General features: G+C 46.7%; 1 long non-coding RNA gene across 1 annotated transcript; it reads left to right on the top strand.

Moving 5' to 3' along the window:
* The first annotated feature begins 1,092 nt into the window (after positions 1 to 1,092).
* LOC309618453 lies at positions 1,093 to 21,743 on the top strand. The gene is made up of 2 exons (XR_014238494.1): positions 1,093 to 4,190; positions 4,496 to 21,743. It is a non-coding gene; the product is annotated as an uncharacterized lncRNA (long non-coding RNA).
* Positions 21,744 to 22,548: the final 805 nt, after the last annotated feature.

Below are 22,548 nucleotides of genomic sequence, written 5' to 3'. Positions count from 1 at the left end.
CACTGAGAGAACAAGAAGACCGGCTGATTCCAGAGCTCGTGTTCCCAGCTGCTAGTTACTCTCGGGTCCAGTGTGGATCACTGGGGCCAGAAGAGCAAAATCGGATTGTTGCGCCGTGAGGAGGGGTTCCTCCTCACAGGCAGAGGCAGATCAGGGCTCCTGGAGCAAGCAGTCATTGTGGGGGTGCAGAGGGCGTCACAGACAGCAAATGGGGGCAGGGCTAGGCTAGGCTAAGAGTACACAGAGGCTATTACCTCTTTAAAACAGTCATAATTTATTGGGAACCTTCTGCGTGCCAGGCATTTGACGGATGAGAGGTAGCCCACTGAATCCACACATCTCTATGAAAAAGACTCATTATCCCTTTGTGACAGGAACTCAGAGAGGTTGAGTGACTTGCCTCTAGTCACAAAGCTAGGAACTAGCAAGCCAGAATTTGAACAAAGGTGTGTCTACCTCCCAACACCTGCTTTTCCCATGGTCTACACTGCCTCTACAGCACCTACTTAAGATCCTGCCCAGATCTAGAGTGGATGGGATTTAGGTTCAGGGCAAGAGGAGACCATAGAAGGAGCATCGCCCTGAGGACCTGATCTCCAGAGTGAGGGGAAGAGAGCAGGTGTCAGCACCTCTCTGACCTCAAGGAACAAACCTGTATTGTGCCTTGGGAAGGTCTCTCCAAGCAGGGGCTGGAGAGCAAGGGAGCCCTTGCCTCTGGCCCTGGAGGACTGGCCTTACCTGCCAGTCCACCATCAAGCATCACCGGCTCTCTGGCCTTTCTATGCCTGGGAGCAGCCGGCAGCATTGGCTTTGCTTCACATATTAATTTTTCAATCTGGTAAAAGCTGTTTGTCTCCCAGCCCATTCCCTGCCCTGCTGGAGAGAGGCACATACTGAATCCTGACCCTTGGGGGAACAAATGCTGTTAAAAAATCATCAGCCTTCAAATGAGGCTCAGGGCCCAGGGCAGGAGCTTGTTACCTGGCTCCGAGCCCCGGGCTGTGTGTCGGGTTCATGAGCAGAGGCCCCAGCTCCATACCGGGTGGCTGACATCATTCAGTTTCCTCTCAACTCTCCCCACCACCCCACAGCCCAGCAATCCCCTCAGTCTGCCCATTCTCACCCTGGTCCACTAGCCCTTCTGGGGATGTTAGCATCTCTCAGCTGCAAACCGGCCACCTGCCTCCATCAGCATCCCTGCCGCAGAAGCTTCACCCATTCATACATTTGTTACTCGGTTCACTCAACACCTACTATGTGCTGGGACCTATTTTGCGCCAGCACCCGTGCTATACCCTGCATATGAGAGTGAAAGACGTAGTTCCTGTTTTTGAGGAGCTCACAGTGTAGTGGAGGCACCATGGGAGTCGACAGGCATGAATGAACCATTTCAGAAAGGTGTGGTAAAAGTTAGAATACAGTAAGCCCAGTGCTATAGGAGGGGTCGGAACTCATCCCCAAGATGAGTTCAGTCTCAAAGATGAATAAAAATAAGCCACCTGGATTTCCCACCCCCCCCCATTTTCCACTTGTTGAAATTCTACTCAACCAGCAAGGCCCAGCTTAAAAATCCCTCCCTGATCCCCTTAACCCAACCAGTCCCAATTTGCCCCGTATTTTCTCCACTTCCCCACAACACATGCTTCTACTCTTTTTAGAGCTCAGTAAAGGATGCTTGCAAGGCCCTTGCCTATGGCCATACTCACTGTGCATCCCACTGCTCAGGGCTGCCATTCCCAGAAGGGTGGGTGAAAGTAGCAACCCCCAGGAGTTTTGCAGTGCGCAGCCTGCACAACTGTACATAGGAGCCCTGGGGCCATAAGTGATTTTTCTTCTCAGCATCAGCCCCACCAGCATTTCCACAGCAGAATATCAGATTAGTCCTCACTTTCGCCACTCTGCTGCTCACCCACCTCTCTGTTCATTCCACGCTACCTAATAAGCTCCTCTACTTCCTTCCTTTTTACCTTACCTCAGCTTCTAATGGTTTGTGCTGGTGTATGGCTAACCATGTTTAAACTGATGACTGCAATAATCCTGCCCAATCCACGTTTTCAGGATTCTTCTCCGAGCATGATTTCAAGAAATATATTGATTCGTGAAATCAGGGCGTGTCAGCATGTGTGTGTGGACTTTAAGTGGAAAAGAGAAGCAACACCATTGATTATCCACTGCGTGCCAGCCACCATGCTAGCTGCTTCACATAATCAGATACAGACAATTTTAAGGGAAAAAAGAACACTATTTCTGCTTCCTTGTTGAGGACCGAATGAGAGGGAGCAAGGCTGGCGGCATTTATGAATGCACATGTTGAATATATATATGTATCTATGCATATAAAATGTTTCACACTCCATCTTCTCCCTCTATCCAACTCCCTCTTTGAGTGTCCTTTGGTCTATCATAGTGATGGATACAAGTGTGGACTGAACGAGACAAATGTGGGTTTGAGCCAGTGAATTAACCTCTCTAGACCTCATCGATGCTATAAGGTTAACACTAGAAGCCTCTCGAAGGCAAAGATTTCCTGGGCTACCTACGCCACGTGTTTTACAGGGTGCCTGTCACACCTTAAGCAACACATCTTAGCAACTCGTACCATTACCATCGTTATTTAGACGCCAGCTTCCCTCCTTGTTGGAGTTTCCACATCAGCTCGATGTACACTTGAGTGGGGAGTGTGTGTGATGGTAGGAGCTGCAGCAGCCCCGATCGTACACCCATCCTCTTGGATCCCAGCAACCTGGCCAGCGAGAGTCAGCCCTGCGCCAGCTATCCTGGAAGGCGCTAGCTGGGACTCTGGTTCTGCCAAGTCCACTTTTCACAGAGCCACTCCAGCACCAAGGGAGGAGAAATAAGCCAGGAGTGTTGATATGGCTCCCACTAGGGTGCCAAGAGGGTGAACGGACTGATGTTTTCTAAGCAGTTCGAGATGATCAGGCGAAACTCCTTATATAAATACAATTCCCTAATGGATACACAGCAGCAAGGGAGATGTGTTAAATAGGAAGATGTGTTAAACAAAGCTGTTTAAAGAGGAAGACTGCGAGGACCATGTTTTATGTATTAGCTGTGGAAAATTCTCTTTAAAATTTGTCTCAGTCATCTGAACGCTGGAGTTCCTATGAAGCGCCAAGTTTTATGATATATGTTTTACAAGCATTGGCCCACACTCACATCCTTCTCTGCTTTTACCCTCCCTCACCCCCACCCCTGGCCAAATCCTCCAGAGATACACTTAATCCTCCCCCATCCCCAAAATGTTCTAAAGCAAATATGCAGTATCATTTTTCATGCATGCGTTAATAATTCAAGCTTCACACCAAGTTTTCAAACTGAATTGGCTTCCTAGGCCGATGTGGAAATGTCTGGGTCAAATAAACTTTAAAGAAAAATTCCTTTAATTAGTTTCTTTTGAACACAACACAAAGGCCTAGCTTGATAGCAAGGCAATTTACTGCCATCTTGACATGGCTTCCATGTTTATCAGTTAAATGATTCTGTTGCATTGGAAATAGGACATCTCAGCTCCAAAGGACATTGCAGTCTTATGTATTTGCTATTCTTCTCTTGCCTGCTTCCTAGAAGGCTCTGGGCTTTGTTCTCTCTGGTTTGAAGGCAGGGAGCAGCCTAGCCTGGAGACCAAAGTAGTTTGGCCAAGGTCAGAGTAGAGTCAGAACTCAGATCTCCTTCTGTCACCTTGGCCAGTTGCACTGTCACCACAACCTGAATTTTCTCATCTCTGAAATAGGAATAATGATGACAGATCCTTGATAGGGTCGATGCGGGGATAAAATGAGATCATGAATGTCAAGTGTTCTGCGTGTAGTCAAGGCTCAGTAAGATGGCGATGGTGATGGTGATGATAATCGTCACTATTAGTCTCCTCCCAAGGTGTCTTCTCTCTCCATTCCGGAAGTTCGTGCATTAAAACCCCTCCAAGTCCTTTCCCATGATGTGGAAGGAATCTGACTACCCTCTTAAAGGAATAGACAAGCTTCCTACAGCCTTGTCCTCTAGCCCAGTGCTTCTCAACAGTTAATGTGCACACAAGTCTCCTGAAGATCTCGCTAAATGGAAATTCTGATTTTCAGTAAGAGTGGGGTGGGGCCTGAGATTCTGCATTTCTAACAGGCTCCCAGGGAATGTGGATGCCGCTGGTCCATGGACCACACTTAAAGTAGCAAAGAGTAGCCCACAGGGTAAACTTTTTTTTTTTTTTAATTTATTTATTTATTTATGGCTGTGTTGGGTCTTTGTTTCTGTGCGAGGGCTTTCTCTAGTTGTGGCAAGCGGGGGCCACTCTTCATCGCGGTGCGCGGGCCTCTCAGTATCACGGCCTCTCTTGTTACAGAGCACAGGCTCCAGACGCGCAAGCTCAGTAATTGTGGCTCACAGGTCCAGCTGCTCCGCGGCATGTGGGATCTTCCCAGACCAGGGCTCGAACCCGTGTCCCCTGCATTGGCAGGCAGATTCTCAACCACTGCGCCACCAGGGAAGCCCCAGGGTAAACTTTTATTTCCAGAAAATATACATGGAGAAGAGGGCAGAGGAATTAGGGAGAGCTGGTCTTTTTCCCTCTTCTTTCTTCCCTCCTGCCTACTCTCTTTCTTTCTTTCTCTGTTTCTTTTTGGCCTTTAGGGTCACTTTGAGATCAGGCCTTCACAGGCTGGGCTTCCGCTCTCCAAAGAAAGGAGAGGTGAGAAACACCTGACCCAGGACAATTCAGTCATTCAATCCAGGCCTCCTTCCTTCATCTTTCAACAAATAAGAACTGAGGACATACCATGTGCCAGATGCTGTACACAGAGAGGAGTTCAAAGAAACAAAATCCCTTCCTATAACCCGAAACATTTTTCCATTGAAAGAGGTCTTGATGGTTGAAAGGCTCTGGGTCACATCTTTACATTGCCGTCTTTCAGAAACTTGGGACCAATAAAGAGATAAAAGCCACTGCCGAGGTCCTGACAACTGTTGTTTCCATAGCCACTGTTTTCACCTGATCAGCAGGTCAGGGGGTTGCAGCCTGTTTCCAGGAACTGTGAGGGACCAGGGAAGAGAGGAGTCATGACAACACTGACTCAGTGCCGTCTGGGAGGAAAAGCATGCACTGGGGACAGGCAGGCTGTGGGCACCAACCCAGCTCTCCACTTGGTGAGCCTGGACCTCCCTGAGCCCGTTTCCTCATCTGTGACAAGATAGCAAGAGCACTTCCCTCCCAGGGATGCGGGGAGGGATGAGGGAGACCAGGTGTGCCCAGCGCAGCACCTGGCACATCCTTCTTTCTCCCTGTCTGTGTGTCCCCTTCACCATCCATCTGAGGGAGCTGGGGATTTACTCTGCAAGTGACAGGTTGAACAGCACTGAATCATAGGGGGTTGGTTCTTTTGTTTGTTTGTTTCCCATCACAAGCTTGTCTACTCAATAATTCAATTCAACAAGGCCTGGTTAAGCCTTCCCTCATTCCAAGGGCTGTACTGGGCACCAGAGGGATTAGAAAAATAAATATAAATAAGACTCTGTTCCTGCTCTCAAGGAACTTCCTGTCTTGGCAGTGAGGAAGCCAGACACCCATACAGAGCCCTATTCCCAGGGGCACAGCTGTAGCCGTCAGAAATACACACACACAAAAACTGTCACAAGTGCAAGAAATCAGCTGTGGGTCTTGTGAAGACTAAAACTCAATTCTAGTTGCTTTAAAAAAGGGTTAAGTTTTCCCCCATTCTTATTAAGGAAGAAAGCAAAGGAAAGATTCTGAGTGTTTCTGGTTAAAAGGCAGAGGCTTTAAAGAGACCTGAGTATATATTCACCACATACTTAACTTTGATGTCAGGTAAATTGAGATTGATATTATAGTTAAAACACCCAAATCACCCAGATTCTTGGTGACCATCATAATTTCAAATATTCCATATTCTGTTGTCTCTTTAGGTACGTGAGTTCTTGCCGGGTGTCCTGATTTGGGGCTGGAAAAACGTGGTTTGCATAACGATAATGCATAGGTAAACCCCCCAGCTGCCTTGGTTTGGAGCAACAAGCCCAGTATCATATAACCAACTGCTTTCCAAGTCTCTCCCTGGGTCTTTGCTCCTGGAAGGCTGAGTCTGGGTCTTTCATCAGTGGAAGCTCCACGCCTTAGGGGCCTGGATACAGTGGTTGTTTTTTAAATCAAGAAACAACTAAATCACCAAAGGCCCATTGCATCTTGCACTGTGAATGGCTGACTAAAGGGAGACAGGTAAGAAGGCAGGCAGGCCAGGAGGAAGGGGTTAAAGAGAATGGAAGAGGAATAGACCCCTTCAGCCTGGGAGGAACTGCTCCTTGGAAGAGGTGGGAGTCGTGTCAATTTAGTATGATGATAATAAAGCCTGACTTATTCTGGCAAGTTCCCAAACCTCTGCCTTTCTCCTTCACCCCAGTGCTTCCCCCGGTTAATGATTAACACGATCATGATAGCAAAGCTGTTCTGTGAAGAGTCCAGGACAGTCAACACTGCTGCAAAGAAAAAGGCATTTAGAAGCACCTGCACCTCTCAAACTGCACTCAAAGGTTGGAGTGCTGGGAGATTTGTATAGCAAGGGAGATGGCCCGGGAGCTAGAAGCCCAGTTGCAAACCCAGCACTGCACCCTCCATGACTCTGAGCAAGTCACAATCCACTCCTCCTTTCTGAGCTTTAGTTTTCCCATCTGTGAAATGGGCAGCTGAGATGTGATCAGTGAGTTTCAAACTCCACTCCCTGCAGTTGTAAGGGTTCCACAGAGATGGCTGGAAAGGAAGGACCGAACAAGGGCGAGGCCTGGCTCTACCCCCACTGTGGTCAGACAGCTCAGTTTTCATCTATAGATAGACCGGACCTCTGCATAAACCTTCCCTTTGAAGAAAGGGTTTTGAGGTTAAAAATAAACTGAGAATTACTGGATTGGACGTCCTCTGAGGTTTCTTTCAGCTTTGACATTCTCTTTCCCGTCCTTGATCTATTTCTTAAGGTTCTACTGCAAGGTAGGCACGATGTTGGCCAGTAAGGAAGGACCAGTGAGCAAGCCTGCATTGTACCTGCGGACCCCAGTCTCAGGGTGGGGAAGATGCAGCCATACGTGGCAGCCCCCTGAAAAGCCACAGCTGGGAAGTACTTAGGGGCTGGAGCCAGCTCCTGAGGGCCTTCACTTGACCCAGGCGAGATGGTACCCAAACCATTTCTGGGAAATGATACACAGGAACTACTCCTGCAAAAGTAAGGTTAGACATGTGAAGAGGATGAACTTAGGGGCCAAAATATGGGGATGCCTTGACCTCCATCTCTTATTCCCCAGGATCCAGCCCTGCAGGCAAAAGGACATCAGGGGCCCACAGTCACACTTTCCCTGTGTTCTTTATTAAGTCTTCATGATCCTGTAATCTGAGCCTTCTTAACGCCTTGTACAGATGAGAAAACTGAGGCTCAGGACAGTGAAGTGACTTTGCTCAAGTTCAAGCAGCTGAGTCCATCTCCTCTTCACCCCTGCTTTCCACAGCCTTTATGAAAGATCATCTGCTCTCTCCTTGGCTCTGTTATGGGGTGTAAAGGGAAGGGCCATTTGTCCAGGGTGGGGCTAGAGTGTTACTGAAGTCTCAGCATCCCCCCGAAGCCAGCAGGGTGGCAATGGCAGAAATCAGAAAGGAAACCTTTGAAACAAGGTGAAATGGAGGTCCCTGCAGGTCTGCTTCCCTGTTGGCCCCTCTTTCCTACACCAATCTTGGAAGTAAAGCATGGAGCCTTTCATCCAGGCAGGTGCCATTTCTTACATCACGTGGGTTGGCGAGATGGGACGAGGTCAACCTCATCCATCCATGGTCTCATGCCGAATCCCCCAAAGAGGATGCTTTTCAAGAGCAGCGAGCTAATCTTCTTTCCTCTGGCCCCTAGTGATGGTTAAACAGTAGGAATCAAGCTGACACAAGTTCCAGTCCTGACTCTCCACTCATCAGCAATTGGATCATGAGTAAAAAATCCATCCCTCTCTGAATCTAAGCTTATCCCTCTGTAAAATAGAAACAGCAATACACTACAGGGTTGTTCCTTTTTTTAGGATTAGTGCGTGATTTTTAGTTTAATTTTTCTTTTATTCCACGTAACATAGGTTAAGCATCAAATCATTATCCGAGACTTTTACAAAAAACAGCAACCCCTGTCCCATTTCTACTTCTCGTTGCTTACTTCTCTAAGAAAAACACTTTGAATTTTTTAACAGTTCTATTGAGAGGTAAGCCACATACCATACAATTTACCCATTTAAAGTGTACAATTCAATAGCTTTTAGCACATTCACAGACTTGCTCCGCCATCCCCGCCATTGATTTTAGAACGTTCTCATTAACCTCCCCCCAAAAAACTCCCCACCCCTTAGCCATCAACTCTGTCTCCCCTCCCCCAGCCCTAGGCAACCACTCATCTACTTTCTGTCTCTATATAGATTTGCCTATTCTAGACATTTCATATAAATGGAATCATACAATATATGGTCTTTTGTGACCAGCTTCTTTCACGTAGCATGATGTTTTCAAGGTTCACCAATTCTGTAGCATGTATCAGTACTTCGTTTCTTTTTTTGCCTAATAAGATTCCATTGTGTGCTTATATACTACCTTTTCTTTATTCCTTCATCAGCTGGTGAACCTTTGGGTTGTTTCCACTTCTGGGCTATCATGAATAATGCAGTATAAATATTGGTACGCAAGTCTTCACTTGGACATATGTTTTCGTTTCCCTTGGATGTATACTTAGGAGTGGGATCGCTGGGTCATACAGGAATTCTCTGTTTAACCATTGGAGGCATCAGAGACTGTTCTCCGAAGCGCGGCACTGCTTTACAATTCCACCGGCAGTGTATGAGGCCCAGGGCTGTCCTTACCAGCTGAACTAAGATGGTGTTTATAATGTATCTAGTATGGTGTCTGGCAAGTAGTGGAAAAAAGAGTAGTTCCCTCTTCCCTTTATCAATATGTCAGGGTCCTGAACAACTCCAACTTTTCCTAACACTTTGCCTAAATTCACCCTATGGATCTCGACCTGAATCTAAGGCCAAGTTCTTCACTCCAATTTATACCTCATTTGCATAGTGATGATTTCTCCCACCAAGTTCACCCCAGGCACCGGGGGGGCTTGCTAGGAGCCCCACATAGCACTTCACTTGCTCGTCCTCGGGACATGACTGGGGGCCAGCTCTTGGCTTAGCTGCACTTCACGACTATTTTTTGTTTACACTCCCAGCATCTCATGCAGCTGCACTGCCCAGGAGTGCTTGGAAACCCACATCCAAATCACGAATCCGCTGATTTCTTGGCACCAGGGTTACAGCTCAGACCACGTGTGTCCTGCTGGATGTCCAGTATCTGTAGATAAGGCCACTGAACAAGGTCCATCTAGGTATAGCATTCCAGCCCTGACTACCTAAGGTTCCCTCAAACATGATGGGAAGCTCTAAAAGGCTGTAAGATAAAAAGACATGCAAGATGTAAGAAATCGATAAAAGCAAAGGAACCACAGAATGGGAAATTTATCCCCAAACAGCTTCTTCTGACTTTGGACCCGCACAGCTTTAGCTGGATGCCCTCTCCAGGTCACCCCAAGTCTCTGAGAGTACCTCTTTGTAGTAGCCAGGCTTCTTATGGCTGAAAGTTATAAAGACCCAACTCATGATAGCTGAACCTAAAAGGAGACTTTATTGGCTCATTGAAAGGAGAAGTCTGGATCAGGGGAAGGGAAGCATTGAAAATGAGATCACCAGGTCAGCATTTCTCTCTCACATAGATCTGTGTGCCTCTGTGTGGTCTTTTCCTTCTGGAGACTGGCTTCTCTGTGGGGCTGGGTAGGTGGGACAGGGAAGTAGGTGCCATGCCTCAAATATTTCTAGGCTTCAATAAATCCAGTTTAATAATCTCAGAGGACAGGGAAAGAGTCTTCTCCCCCTGTATGTAAAATCTGTATGTAAAAATCTGTATGTAAAATCCCAGGGTGGATTCTGATAGGCCTGGCTTGGGCCTGTGCCCACTTCTTGGCCATTCTCTGTAACCAGGCATGTGCTGGGTTTCACAGTCCCACCAACACTACATGGCATGGGAGAAGGGAAATTCCCCAAAGGAAAGATGGAGAGCTCTTTCCCCAAGAAGGGGGTCTCAAACAGACAAACCCAACAGGGCTCCCTGACATGACTTTTCAACCTTCTCAAGAAGACCACAAACCTCCGAGTGCCCAGCTCATGGGACTTCTATAACCTCCATCTCCTTATAATAACAGCTTCCTGTTATTCAATGCCCGGGACCTGCCCAGCACCTCCCATGGGTTTTCTCATCTTAACAACAGCGTTTCAGTTGGGTGTTAGCACCCCCATTTTACAGACAAAGAACCTGACGCTCAGAGAGGTCACATCAGTTGCCCAAAGTCACACAGCTGGACAGTGGATGAGCTGGGATTCAAGCTCTAAATGAAAATCAAATGCTCTCTTGCCTGTTCGCTCTCCTTAGCAGAAGCCCCGCAGCCAGCTGGCATCTGCAGTCTCTCTGCCAGCACAGGTGTGTTCTCTTCGCTTTCTGACAACGACTACAGGCTTTTGAAGGAGGCTCCCCTGACTCTCTCCGTTCCCCATCATCCTTGGGTGGGCTGGCTCCCACCAGAGGAAGCTGGAACATTCTTTACAAGGCTAAAAAGCTTGTGAATCTGTCACGCAGTCACGGTACCTGAGTAAGCCTTGAAGACTGGCATAAAGGAGCTGTCTCCCGCCAGGCTGGAGTGGCAGGAGATGTGCCAGTGGGGTTACGCCTTGTCTGGGGGCAGCTGAAGCCACGCTGGGCAGAGGGGGCCTCATCACGGGTGTCTCTGGCAACCTATGACGATCTCCTCGGACTCCATGCTGACAAATGACAGCCTGGGAGGCAGGGACCTCAGGTTCTATATCCAGGTCACAACAGGCGATACAGCACATAGCTTCTGGAGCCAGCCTGCCTGGTTTGAACACTTACTCTCCCATTTATGAGCTCCATGACCTTGGGGATGCTGCTTAACTCTCTCTGTGCCTCAGTTTCCCCATCTATATTATCATCAAGGTGTTGTCACGAGGGAATAGTAGATTAATATTTGTAAAATGCTTTCAGTGGTACTCTGTCAATGCCAGCCACTACTATTCCAGTGACCCCTGACCCAGTGAATAGGAGGAAAGGGGAGGGATGACAACCTCTCACCCTCTAGGGGAGAATGACTAGATCTATCCCGTCCCAGGGGCAGCTGTGACATCTCAGCTAGCACCCCAGCTCTGGGTCCAAGATGTCCTGTGACACAGGACGGTTCGTTTCGCCTCGAAGAGCTTCAGTTTTCTTAACTGCAGAGCAAAGGTAATAACACCTGCCCTTCTATGTGGGTTACAGCAGTGACAGCATCATGTGTACTCTAAGTGATGGTTAGTCTTCACAAAGGTGCCCTGGTAGGAATATCAGGAGAATGGAAGCATGATGAAGGTAAGCAGGAGCTTCGGAGCCCTAAGGAGGTGGAAAAGCTAAGACCAGGCTCTGGGCATACGGATCTGTGGGAGCTATCATCGTCATCATCATCAACATCGTCATCATCATCGTCATCATCATCATCATCGTCATCGTCATCATCATCGTCATCATCATCATCATCATCATCATCATCATCATCGTCATCATCATCATCATCGTCATCATCATCATCATCGTCATCGTCGTCATCATCGTCATCATCATCATCGTCATCATCGTCACCATCGTCATCATCGTCATCATCATCGTCATCGTCATCGTCATCATCATCATCATCGTCATTATCATCACCATCATCATCATCATTAGCATCATCATCGTCATCATCATCACAACATTGATACTAGATGTCAGAACATTAACACTAGATGCCTGATTGCATATGGCAATTGATGAAACTATTTATAGATAGTTTCGTGAACCCTGCACTTGCCTGTGGATCAATTATTCTCTACCCCAATGGTTCTCAACTGGGGGTGGACCATTTGGCAGTGTCTAGAGACACTTTTGGTTGTCACAACCTAAGGGCTCATCACAGGTGAGTAAAAGGCCAGGGATGCTGTTAAACATCCTACAATGCACAGGACAGGCCATAACAAAGAGTGAGCTGGCTCAAAATGTCAGCAGTGTTGAGACTCTGCTCAATATCTTTTACACCCTTGATGTTAAAAGTGTGACAAAGATCTCCTGGGAGCTTGTTCCTCAGGCCTACTGAATAAGAATCTGTCTACACATTAAAGTTTGAAGAACACGATCTAAAAAAAAAACAAAAAAAACTTGCCAAGAGAATATATAGCCAGCAAACCAAACTACTAACCATATAGACCAAATGTAGGGCATTTGGGGTTGGGGAAAACAAGACAGACTAACAGTGGATGATGGAAGGATGGATGGATTGGTGGAATTAAGATTTGTTCAACACCTAACATTCACTCAGCGTTCTCGTTTTACCCGACTGCCCTAATTCCGTCCCTGAGATCTGTTTGCCCAGGTCTCCTGCTCCCCACCCCATCAGTAGGCTCACCTTCCCTCCAACCCCAAGTTAGCCTTGGGCTTGGAAAATGCAGCACGAGGGCCTCAGTGCTAAAGACGGATGGCTGTTGACCTGGATCGGTGGTCAACAGACTTCTTCCATAAAAGGAAAAGATAGTCAATATCTTAAACTCTTTGAGATATACAGTTTCAATCGCATTTCCTCAACTCTGCTATCACAGCACCAGCGCGGTCACAGACAATATGAAAACAAGTGGACGTGACTATGTTCCAATAAAACTTTATTGACAAAAAAACCCGGGTGGCAAGTCAGATTTGGCCCCTAGCATGTAGTTTGCCAACTCCTGACCTATGCAATCTCTAGGGTTTCTTCACCCCCTAGTATTCTGTGGCTTATGTATAAGAGAAAGTCCTAGACGAAAGGTTTAAAATGGGGGTCTAAGCCACATCCAGCCCACCGACAGATTGTGTTCAGCCCAAACAGAGTGTTTCTATTTCAAGGACATTTAAAACACACCCTGAAGCAGAGACTAGTACAATGAACCCACATGAACCCATCACCCAGTTTCAGCAACTATCACCGCTTTACCAATCCCATGTCATCTATTCCCCCCACACACCTTTTTTTGGAGGTATTTTAAAGCAAATCTAGACATCACATTATTTCATCCATAAATACTTCAGTACATCTCTCTAGCAGATAAGACCTTTTTGAAAACACAACCATTATCACCTTAACAAAATGAAGAATAATTGCTTATTAACATCCAGTACCTCTTATATATTTAAATTTCCCTAATTATCTCAAAAACACCTTTTTTACAGGTGTTTTGTTTGAATCCAAATAAAATCTACACGTTGTATTCACACAGAGCTTTTAAATTTTTGAATTGGTGGTCAACATATGAAAAATCTGGATTTCACACAAACATCAGGTTTTCACATTTTCTTGGGAAAAAAATTGAAATATTTGCAACTTGGCAGCCTCATCCCCCTGACAGCAGCAGCACGGAGCAGCCAGCACTCACTCAGGATGAGGCCCCAAGTTCCCTGGCCACTCCCACCCCGCAGCCCCCAGCACCCCTGCACGCATTAGAGTCTGCGATGCTTATTCTACATTTTCTAGTCTCTTTCTCCCACCTCACCTCTCTCTCCCAGGAAGTCACTGGGGCCATTCTCTGACCCACTTTTCCCTCCACCCAATCCCAAACTTCCCCTTTACCATTATTTTTCCTCCATCAGAGAAAACCTTTGGAGTCTACACGATTCCTCCTGGAATTGGGGGTGGGGCAGAGAGGAAGGGTTTTACCCAGAATGATTGGCCAGTTTCTTGGGTGGCTGCCTCCGGGGCACTCGGATAGCTCCTCTGCCCCCTGAAATGCTCCCAACCAGCTCAGCTTCCGCCTGATGGTCACAAAGAACAGAGCTCACTGCCCCCTCCTCCAAGTAGAGAACAGATCTGCCTCGAATTCACTGTGTGACCTTGAAGAAATCACTCTCCCTTTCTGGGCTTCAGTTGCTCCTTCTACACAATGGAATTATGTAGAATGGAGGAAAGTTGGGTAAGAGAACGGTCCAAGTTGAGTTTCTGGGTGAGACGTGAGTAATTTTGAGCCAACAACCTGTGATCCTGTGATTCTATTGTCATACAAGGCCTCTCCAACCCATCTCCAGGATGGTTGGGGGGAGGAGAGAGGTGCCACCCTGGAGCTGAGGAGGAGGAGGAAGAGGAAACAGCCTGCACCCCTGATTTCCTTTCCATCTTCTCAGGCCACCATCTTCTGACTGTGGGTGCACGCTGGTATCTCTTCCGCTCTTGATATTGACACACTGTGTCTGCCCACACCTCACAGTGGTGTGTACAGGATATCCACCAGGGCAGGACAGACTCCAAGAAATGCTAAGGCCGCTTCTGAGCATGTGCAGGGGTGAGGATGCCCACGTAGGGCAGTGGTGGGATGGCAGTGGTAGGCTCAGGGTCTGAAAAAAGGGATTCAGGCAACAGCCCATCCTGGGGTGCTCCGTCATGCACAGGACTCCAGCTGCGGGGAAGCCACGCGGCAGTCGCAGCCCACTGGGGGTGTCAAACACATAAACAAGCTATTATAATAAAACGTGACAAATGCAAGAATAGAAGCCTGCATCAGGCACTTTGGGAACACAGAGGAAATGGTCTGTTTATCCAGTTATATATTCCTCCACCTCGTTCCAAAAATGATTTGAAGGGGCCAACAAAGCTCAATACAGAAAAACAAAGTGAAAATGAAGTAAACGAGGCAAGAAAAATCATGTAGGAGGAAGAAGGTGAAAGCAAGGGTAAAGTTAATACCCAAAATGTCTACCAAAAGGTCCACACTCTTGCTAGAATCGAGCCACAAATTTGCCTGTGAGCTTCCTAGTAGTCAATGCAAAAGGAGAAATCCTCAAAGTTGTACAATTCACAGTGCTCCTTAAAATAAAGCATGGGTATAACTCCGGAGATGCATAAGCAATCCTGATGCTGGGACCTGAGAGAAATTCCTCTCCGAGCGGTTCTCAAGAGGAGACTCTAAAACTAGGTGAGGAATATATGGGAACTCTCTGTGCTGTATTGGCAACTTTCCTATGAATCTAAAAGTATTCCAAAATCAAAGGTTTATAATCAAACATTTATTTACAAAAAAAAATAAGAGGAAGAGGAAGAAGGAGGGAGAGGGAGAAGGAGAAGGAGAAGAGGAAGAAGAAGAAGTCATCCACAGATAGAGCCCAACCCTTGCTCCAAGTATTCCCTCCACACTGCCCGCTAGACTCAGGTTTGTGCTATTCCTACTTGTAACTCCCAGGGGCGCCATTCACATCTACACAGTATCTGACACATAATAGGTTTTTTATAAATATCTGCTGAAATAATTCTTGAGTGGTCAAAATTGACATTCAGGGGACATTTAGAAGTGATTGTATATAATATAGAAAGGATATGGACTCTGAATTGAGGGAGTACCCAACAGATAATCCCAGGTGCTTTAGGGGCATTTTGGCTGGGGTGGGGGGGTGGGGTGGTGTTAATTTATTTTATTGAAGTATAGTTGATTTACTGTGTTGTGTTAATTTCTGCTGTACAGCAAAGTGATTCAGTTATACATACATATACATTTTTTTCATATTCTCTTCCATTATGGTTTATCACAGGATATTGAATATAGTTCCCTGTGCTATACAGTATCCATTCTATATACAATAGTTTGCATCTGCTAATCCCAAACTCCCAGTCTATCCCTCCCTCACCTCACCTCCCCCTTGGCAACCACAAGTCTGTTCTCTATGTCTGTGAGTTTGTTTCTTTTTCATAGATAAGTTCATTTGTGTCACATTTTAGATTCTACATATAAGTGATATGGTATTTGTCTTTCTCTTTCTGACTTACTTCACTTAGTATGACAATCTCTAGGTTCCTCATGTTGCAGCAAAATGGCATTATTTCATTCTTTTTTATATTCCATTATATATATTCCATTATATATATATATAGAGAGAGAGTAATACTCCATTATATATATATATATTCCATTATATACATATAATATTCCATTATATATATATAATATTCCATTATATATATATTCCATTATATATATATATAATATTCCATTATATATATATAATAATATATATAATGAGTAATATTCCATCATATATATATATATATATATATATATATATATATATATATATATTACCACATCTTCTTTATCCATTCATCTGTCGATGGACATTTAGGTTGCTTACATGTCTTGGCTATTGTGAATAGTGCTGCTATGAACATAGGGGTGCATGTATCCTTTTGAATCATTATTTTGTCTGGATATATGCCCGGGAGTGGGATTGCTGGATCATATGGCAACTCTATTTCTAGTTTTTTGAGGAACCTCCATACTGTTTTCCTTAGTGGCTGCAGCAATTTACATTCTTTAGGGCAGGGGTCCCCAACCCCTGGGCCGAGGACCGGTACCCGTCCGCGGCCTGTTAGGGACCGGGCCACACAGCAGGAGGTGAGCAGTGAGCCAGGGAAGCTTCATCTGTCACTCCCCATCACTCACATTACCACCTGAACCATCCCACCCCCGCGCCCCACGACTGGTCCATAGAAAAATTGTCTTCCATGAAACCGGTCCCTGGTGCCAAAAGGTTGGAGACTGCTGCTTTAGGGGCATTTTAAGCTACATCAACAGGCATCAATCTTTTGACTTTTTTTGGCTCCATTTACTAGTTTCTGCCAATGTCATGTCCCTGGGCAGTGAAAAAGTCACAGAATAGAATTTAGAGTGAGATTTACAGAACATGACAAGATTTGGGAGAATCATCATTTTGTATAAGCAAGTGGACTTTAGCTCCCTTTTTTTCTTTTTCACAACTATTAACTTTAAAGTGACACAATAATTTTTTTCAGTAAGAATATAGCTGCTCACGGCCAGAATATTATCCAGGACATCTGACCTTAAGGCTACAAGGAAAGCAAGACAGTGGGAAGGAAATTATGGAAGGCATTACGCTGAATTCTGAATTTTGTGACATCTGCTTTATTTTAGTCACTCAAAATCTTATTCCATTTGAAATGTCTGGGTGATCCCTAGACCAATTCAACAAACTACAGCCTAAATCTGGGATGTGCCTCACAATAAATGACAGGATTCTTAATCAGAACGTGATTCTTAGACTGAAAATGCAATCATTTTATAAAAATGCTGTGGTGTACTATTTAGCTATATCTTTATAATATGAATAAATCTACCTGAGGTTTCCAGCCTCCTCCCTGCTGCAAAAAAGACCCTGGGTGATGGGATGAATGAGCAAAGGTCTCAATCACAATCATGCAATTGATACAATGATACAACAGTAAGCTTCCTGGGGCAGGAGTATCCAGCTCTGCCTGCAGAGATCAGGGAAGCCTTCCCAGAGGAGGTGACTTTGGACTGAGTCCTCAAGGATCATTAGGATGGTGCCAGCCCAGGAAGACAGAGTGAGTGGAAGGAATTCCAGGCAGATGGAAAGGCAGAACCCAGTGCACCAGATGCCTTCCATGTGCCCCTTAAAATCTCTCTCTCTCTGCTCTGCTCTGGGTTCCCTGGCTGTACTGAGTTTGACCAAAGGGATGCTGAAGATGCCAATGCATTCCCTGTGTCAGTGAGGATTGATTTCCTGCCTGAATTTCGTATGGTATCCTTACATGGCCAAGAGAGACAAAGACAGAGAGAGAGAGAGAGAGAGAGAGAAAGAAGGAGATCATTTGCCTTGCGTCCTTTTTTTAAGGGCACTAACTCCATCATAAGGGCTCCACCCTCATGACCTGATTACCTCTCAAAGGCCCCACCTCCTAATACCAACAAACTGGGGATTAGGGCTTCTATGTGTGAATCTGGGGGTCTGGGGGACACAAACATTCAGTCCATAGCAGCAGGTTATAAACAAAGAGCCCCTGCTCACCAAAGCTCTTAATTATTCCAGCCTTGAGCCAAAAATCCCATCCTGACCCACCAGGAAAGCAGAGGTGAGACAGACACAGCTGTCTGCCTGAGTTCCAAATGCAGGTCTGAATAGGTCATTTCAGGCATTTTCCCAGAAAGGGTTGGAAAGCTTGTCCAACACAGGAAAGTCAGAACGGGGTCAGTCACAAAGCCAGAGCCTGTGGTCTCAGAGAAGCTGCTCAGAAACACCAGTGCCTCCACTCTTCTGCCCTCGCATCCTCCTGACCTTGGTTTTGTGGCATCTTTCCAGATACCACCAGCGAAAGATTCAAAGACCAGAATAATAGTGCTCAGGATTTACGGCATATCAGAACTCGGGGAGCTTATTGAGAATATAGACACTGAGATGGTTACCAAGCTGCCCTTGTGGCTCTGAGGCACACCAGAGTTTGAGCTCACTGGACCAGGGAAATCCTGACATGGGATAAAAGAACGGACTTCTCTATTTGGTGGATATTTCTTACTGTCATTACTATTACTAAGTCACTGAAGAACTGAATTTTATAGCAAATGTTTAGAACAGTCAAGTAGAATAATAATAAGCACCAACAATGACAATATCACAGGACTTGTATCTAGCATGTACCAGGTTCCTTACATGCATTAAAAATGCATCCTTATATAAACAAAACATAGTATATACATATAGTGGAATAGAATTCAGCCTTAATATTGGATACAACATGGATGAACCTTGAGGACATTATACTAAGTGAAATAAGCCAGTCCCAAAAGGATAAATACTGTATGTTTCCATTTACTCAAGATTCCCAGAGTAGTCAAACTCATAGAGACAGAAAATAGAATAGTGGTTGCCAGGGGCAGGAGGGAGATGGGAGTACAGAGTTATTGTTTAATAGGTATGGAGTTTCGGTTTGGGAAGATGGAAAAGTTCTGGAGATAGATGGTGGTGATGGTTGCACAACAATGTGAGTGTACTTGACGTCACTGAAATGTACATTTAAAATAGTTAAAATGGTAAATTTTATGCTATGTATATTTTAGCACACACACCAAAAGAAGACATGCTTACAACAAAGCTGGACTAGGAGATGAATTCTGAACTTCAGAGTCGGGGAAGTGTGGGTGTGAATCCCAGCTGTCTCAGTGATCTTTGGCAAATACAACTTGACCTCTCCGAGCTTCTACTTTCTCTTCTGTGATATGGGCAGGGAGGGAGACCAGGACAAGAATTAACGTCTCAGGGTATTGACAATGGCTGTCATTCCACAAACATCAAGCCACTGTCCTACAGCCCTGTGAGGTGGATGGTTGTTATTAGCCTCATTTTGCTGAAAAGGAAGTTTAGACCCTGAGAGGTTATGTGACATGTCCAAGGTCACACAGCTAGGGTGGAAGTGGTAGGGTTCCAAATATAAATATGAGTATAAAACTGGGCTCTGTGTTCCGTACTCTGTGATCCCCCAGATACCCCTTGAAGCACATGCAGAATCTCACTTTGGACTTGAGGACCTGGAGGGTGCAAACCCAGGTGCTTGATTTAGGGCTTATCCTTCAGGTTCTGATATAAAATGTATTGTTTTTGAGGCCAATATGCAGCATCTCTCAGTTTACGGGCCTCCTTTATATTTACAAGTCCTATGAATGCACAATTGAAATAGACCCAAAAAATGTGTCTCTAGACTCTTACGTGCTTGGAAATCAAAGCAGAGCACATCGGTGAAGGGAGAAGTTGTTCCGAAAGCTGAAGTCTAAATTATGGGAATCAAGTTGAAATCTCAGCTCTGGGAGTAAAGTTCAAAATACACAGCGAGCCAGACAAGATGACAGGTATCGCCGCCAAGAGAAGGGAATGGAACTTCAGCAGAAGAAAAACAAACTCAGTAGAGTTCTCCATCTGAGAACTCAAGGATGCAGGTTTTTCCATCCCTGCCTCCCTGCCAAAGGCAACACTACACAGAACCACAGAGATTGCGCTCACCTCCAGGGGTTGCCATTTGCACGTTCAATAATACAAATGGCGCCCCCAAAGCTATGCAGCGTGGCAGCCCTCTCTGCCTTCAGGTTAGGGGGATTTCTAAGGATATCAGACACCGTGGGCATCCAAGGAGGATGGTGAAGAAAGACGTGGGAAATGTCCTGACTTTCTTAGAACTTGGAGATCAGATTTTAGAAGGTGAAAGAAATACCATCAATCTGTATGGAACCCACCGTGTGCCTCCACCATGCTAGGCTTTCAGCCATTTTGTCTCATTTAATCCTCAGGAAGAGTGTTCAGAGAGGTTTGGTAACTTGTCTACAGTCACACAGCTAGGGAGTGGTAGGGCCAGAATTGGAACCAGGGCAGTGAGTCCATGTCAGCTCCTCTCTATCCAGCTGCCAGCTGGGAAGGCTCTGAACCCGTCTGGACGTGGATTCATCTAGGAAAGGCTGGGCTACTGAGCCACTGCGGGGAGATGCAAAGAGGAAATTAAGCCACAGAAAGGCAACCTGAAGGGTTCGGGGAGAAACAGAGCAGGGGAAAGAGACCCAGTTCCTCTAAGCCTTGAGGATTGGGGGGGACAAGAGTAGGGGTTGACCGGCTATCAGCAGCAGGGGTAGAGCTGTCTTAGTCTGTTCCCTCTTCCCTGAGTCTCTGCCCTTCCATTTCTCACTGATGAATGACCAAGCTGTCCCCTGGATCCTGCACATCCTGAAGGTGGCTCTGTGGAAGGACTGAAATGCAAAGCTCTGAATGGGGGTCAGGAAGCCTGTCACAGGCACTTGGGTCCAGAGGTAACCTGTGGGCTCAGCACTGTACCAGGAGACAGGGGTCTGAGTTCCAGGCCTGCCTTGACCACTTTGGGTCTGACTTGGGCATGTATCTCTCCTCTCTGAGACTCCATTTCCTACCTCCATTCAGTGTAGGCATGTTGTCTTAGATGGTTATTTCTAAGCTTTTTCCATCTTTAATATCCTTTGGTCCTAGAATTTACCTCTGCTTCAATTAGAAAGGCTAACAGAAGCCTTCTCCAGGATGCTGGCCTTGTTTTGCAGGTTCTCTTGGTCTGGGTGGCTCGGCTGTGTCCTGCCCTGTCCCTAGCCCCACACTCCAGGGCTCAGGCTTCGTTAGCCGACCGACAAGGGGAGAAGGACGGGAGGGGAGCAGAATCACCTCACCTTCCTGCATCCCAACACCTCCTTACCTTTCTGAATTTTTAAAAATGACTTTACTCAGAATTCATCAAAGATTCATCAGGCTTGGGATTGGCCCAAGCATTTGCCTAAGGAGCCAAGCGGAGGTGAAATGAGAGAGGAGGCCAGGGGGCCGGCAGGCTGGGCAGGCATGTGGGCCTCCGGAGCTGCACTGGGGGCTCCGCCAGCCCTGGCTCTCTCGCTCGGTGGAGTGGGGCTGAGACAAAGGAGGCGCCCTGGGCACCCAAGGATGCTCGACCCCGGCTCTGGGCACCCTCCCTTCAACAGTGTGGGCTGCACCTTCCCCAGAGTGGGAGTACCCCTGTCTGCCCTCCAGTTTTACAGGAGGCGGTGAGGATCCATGGGGCAATGGTGGGACCCTGCTCTCCACGGGAAGTCAAGTGGGTAACATCCCAGCTGACTGTCAAGGAAGGCATTTGAGAACTGCTGGCATCATGTCCCAGACGGGGCAGGTGCTGGGGCAAGGGAGAGGCCATGGGTTAGGCTCTCTGCTCCTGGCTTCCAAGCTCCCTCCCTCATCTGCCTTCAATCTTTAGTTTCTATAGGAGATGCTCTTTTGGGGGAAAAAAAAGTGCACCATTAATGCTTTAAAGCTTGCAAATCATTGAACAATCTACCCCTTCATTTTACAGACAAGGAAACTGAGGCCCTGAGTGGACAAATGACTTGCCCAAGGCCATTGGCCAGTCAATGGCAGAGCTGTGACTAGAGCCCAGGGTCCTGGCTCCCAGGCCAGGAGCCTCCGCCTTCTCCACTGGCCTCACCTTGCTGATGCCTTTGCGTGGCTCTGTCCCTCCCAAACCAGAGGTGACCTTGCAGCAAGCAGGCAGCCTGCCTGACACGGGAGAATATTCCCCAGGCCAGGATAACTAGGTTGGGCGGGTCTTCAGCCAATGCCCATGATGGAATATTCTGAATTATGTGTGCCTTGTCAGCGGCCTGGCTCGGGTCTTTCTGCGGAACAAAGTGAAGTTCCTCCAACCCCAACGGATACTTGGATTTCAGCTCTCAGAGCACTGGGTCATCTGGTTCAATTCTCAAGTTTTCAGAAGAAGACACTGAAGCCCAAAGAAGCCATGGGTCAAACTGGCACGAGGTTTCCCAGGTCCCAGGTTCGTGCTCTTTCTGCCACATCACCGCCCCTCCCCAGGGTCTCTGTCCTCCTTCGGAAGTATCCCTCCGCCCCCACTGCCACCTCCTCCCCTAAGAGGTGTGACAAGGCCAGAAATCAGAGCGGACCCTCTCTGGGGGTCTTCACTCCTCTGTATCCGAGAGGCTTGGCTGGCTCTCAGCACCAGAACACCCACCGTGGACCTAGCGAGACAATAAACCGTGATAATCATGTTTTTAATAATCGCCTGGAGT

The sequence above is a fragment of the Balaenoptera borealis genome (genome assembly GCF_965194805.1).
Source record: "Balaenoptera borealis genome assembly, chromosome: 20".
NCBI classification, from domain to species: domain Eukaryota; kingdom Metazoa; phylum Chordata; class Mammalia; order Artiodactyla; family Balaenopteridae; genus Balaenoptera; species Balaenoptera borealis.
This window is presented reverse-complemented; position numbering and strand designations above follow the sequence as displayed.